Source organism: Dendrobium catenatum, unplaced genomic scaffold (genome assembly GCF_001605985.2).
Source record: "Dendrobium catenatum unplaced genomic scaffold, ASM160598v2 original_scaffold_98963, whole genome shotgun sequence".
NCBI lineage: Eukaryota > Viridiplantae > Streptophyta > Magnoliopsida > Asparagales > Orchidaceae > Dendrobium > Dendrobium catenatum.
This window is the reverse complement of record NW_021417401.1, coordinates 4666-8445: the sequence shown is the minus strand read 5'-3', so window position 1 is coordinate 8445 and position 3780 is coordinate 4666.

Genomic DNA, 3780 nt, shown 5'->3' with positions numbered 1-3780 from the left:
CCTTCTTTACCAGTTGGTTTCCCTCTACCTTCTCTTGCTAGGAAGTAGCTTTGAGTTTTTGGGCAATCAGTCCTTGATAAATGACCAGGTTTCCTGCCATTCATAGCAAATCACAAATCATTAGAAACCTTGTCATTTCTATTAAATTTACCCTATTCATTGCTGGCGTCTTCTTCTGCTCCCTCCTTTGCAGAAAGTTTACTGAATTATCTAGTCATTAATTGCAATGGTCATCTTCATCCTCAGGTTGTGAGTGTCACTCCTCAGACTCTTCCACTTTTAAGTGCTATGTCTTCCTTTCGTGTTGCTGCATCAATCTTTCTTGGCTAAACTCCTTGCTCGTAAGCCAATAGTGAACCAAGAAGATTGTCAATTGAATAAATTTTAGATCTTTTGATTCTATAATTACAGTAATTTTAGTATATGTTGAACCTCATTTTTGTATGAGGTTTCACTAAGGCCCTTCCTAAACTCCAGATCAATCCTAGATCATGATCCACTCTAAAGACTTTAAGATTCTTTCCTAGAGCCAGACCTTGGGCCTACCTCTAGAGCTTAAAGATCTTTCCTAGAGCGAACCTTAGGGTTCTATTTACTCTAGAGCTTAAAATTCTTTTCTAGATCCAAGACCTTAGGGCACTACTCTAGAGCTTAAGGATTCTTCTTATATCCCAAATTCTAGAGTTTCCTATAGATCCTAAGATCTTAGAATCCTCTAGATCCTAGGATCAAACTCTAACCTAAAATCAATCCCTACCCTTTGATCAAACTCCAACCTCATCATCCCTACCTTTGATCAACTCCAACTTCAAATTAAACCCCTATCCTTGATCAATTCAATATTTCAAACCTCATTAATTCAAATCTCAATTAATCTCAAGCTTCACAACACACCCAATACTTGACCCAATAACCGTTGAGAATCCAAACCTTCAACCTAGACTTTGATCCTACCTTTGATCTAGCTGTTGACCCCTATCCATTCATTAACACCACCACATAATTGATGATTGGATACTTCAATATTATCATATTCAAAACCTTAAAAAATTCCATCCAAATCCAGAAAATCCCAGGACTCAAATCCAAAGTCGGTAAGGCCCCTGTCCTAAAGACCTATTTCAAGAATTTTTCAACACTTTCAAAACCCAGTCAAATGACCTCTGATTCAGGGTCTATCACTTACAAATGATAAGACATGTCTCTGGAGGTTACCTTTCAATTTTTGAGCTTATTCTGAGACTCAGCCTTGAATCTAAATTAAGAATCAAAAGGCTGTAAACCTTTTAATATTTACAGCTCTATGGCCATTGGACCTAACAACCTTGAAGATTTTGATCTTGGAGCCGCTCATCAAAGCCTCCAATCACTTTTATAGACCCTTGATTGTAAGCCCATGAGCAAGTAAACTGCATTTTTCAGACCCATTTTTTGACCCTAGTTGACCAATGGGTCCAAATTGACCAAAATACCCCTATTGGGATTTCAAATGCCCTTTTCAACTCAAATTACTCAATTCTTTTGAAAAACCCTTTCCATAATTTTCAAAATCAAAATCCAACTTGTTGGTTCAAATCCAACCTTGGGTCAACCTGGTGACCAAGTCAACCAAGTTTTGATCCCATTAACCCATAACACCCCTTCTCTTTCCAATCTTTAAGATCAACGTCCAATTCCAAGTCCTTTTGAATGTAAGGGATGACCCCTTGGGTACCCAAGAGACCTCCTTGAGGCCCAAGCCTTGGGCTCACTTGGTTAGCCAATAGCTTGACCCAAGTGACCAAAGAGAGGTCTCCCTTGAGCCCATCCTCTTAACCTTAATCAAATTGAATCCAAATCAAGGTGTCATTGGGTTCCCATTGACCCAATGCACCTTCTTGACCCAGCCCAACCCTTCGGGCTAATCACTTGGGTCAAGAGTTAGGCTAACCAAAGTGGGCCAATATCAACTTGGGATTGAGGGCCAATTCTTAACCTAACCCAATGAACTTGATCCAACACCTCCCATAGTGGCCCTAGGTCAGCAACACCTCCTCCAGCCAAGCCATGCTCCTGGGCTAACCTGGGTCAGGTTTTTAGGCTACCCAAAAGTAGCCAAATAACACATGGACCCGAGCCATCCTTCTAACTCAGATCAAATTGGACCTAATTTTCCACTTGCATTGGGTCCACCAGACCCAGAGACCCACTTCCCACCTCAAGCCCAACGGTCCCTTGCCTACCCTGGGTTGAGCCCAAATTGAACCCGAACCGAGCAAAATTTGGATTAACCCGAGCCATCTTTAACGCCAGATAAAAATTGGATCCAATTGCCCTTTACATTGGGTGCACAGACCCAGACCTATCTCCCATACCAAACCCAAGGTCTGGACCGACCTTTTGATAAAGCTCAATTGACCGAACCAAGCAGGTTTTGAGTGCTAATTCCAGTCACCAACTCAAATCCAGACATCTCAGGCCAATATTGACTTACCCTCGACTCCAGCATGTCCACATCGGCCTCCCCCAGTCAACCGCCCAACCATGGCCGGTCGGCGGTCGGAACCAATGGAAGATGAGTTTCGGTTGGTCCTCCCAGACACCCCTGAAATTCAAAGCTGCTGCCCACCAATTTGAATCCCCACGACCTCTCCAAGGAGTTGCCATCTTCCATTCCCACCTGGCATCAATCCGAGCCCTCAGCTTCATCTTCGGCCCATCCAAGCTTTCGCGAGAGGTGGTCGATTAGGCTCGAGCTCCCCATACGTCCAGAAGCATTCTGAATCGCTCAAAATTGTTCCATAGACTCCTTCGACCTCCCAGGTTCTCCCTTTGAGTTTCGAGAGATCGATCCCTACACACCGTTCGAAAAGGTGGAACGCCCGTGAAAGCTTCTGGCATCCCGCTCGAAGTCGCACACGACCTCCGGCTGTCCTCCCGGTCCGACGTTCTGAAGGGGAGATCAGTTCTCCATCATCCCTCCTGAAGCTTTCTGATAGAGAAAGCCTCATTCGTTGAGACTTTCTCGCGGTAATTCTCATCCCGAGCTCCCTAGCTAGGTATCCGGTCAGTGTGAAGGAAACCTTCACAGCCAACGTTGATTTCCACCGTTGGAAAGAGGATTCCCACTGTCCTGTTCCCCCTGTGAAATTTCATCGGAGTTTCGCCGGTGGGATCGCCCTGACACCAGCCGGGAGCCCTTATGGCCTCGGATACATACGGGGTTGGAAGACACATCTCAGCGTTGATGTTCCGATCAAACGGCTCGGATTAAGATCCCGCGGTAATCGGAGTGCGTTTAATCCCAGCCGTCCGATCCGCCATCCGAAGACTGGTGGTTAATCAGACCGTTACAGTTAGCGCCAATGATTGGCTGGTGCAATCATTGGCGCTACTGTTAACGGTCCTGATTAACCACGTCTTCGGATGGCGGATCGGACGGCTTTGGGATTAAACGCACTCCGATACCGCGGATCTAAAATCCGAGCCGTTGATCGGAATCAACGGCTGAGATTGTGTCTTCAACCTCTCGTAATTAATCCGAGGTTCCATAAGGCTCTCCGGCGTGATCAGGGCGATCCCACCGGCGAACTCCGATGAAATTTCACAGGGAGAATCAGGACAGTGGATCCCTTCATTCCAACGGTGGAAATCTTGTTGGGGTTGAAGGTTTCTTCACCACTTGAACCGGACTCCTAGCTAGGAGCTCGGGATGAAGAGATTACCTGCAGAAGAAAGTCTCAACGAATGAGCTCTCTTCAGAAGCTTCAGAGGAATGATGGAGAACTGATCTCCTTCAGA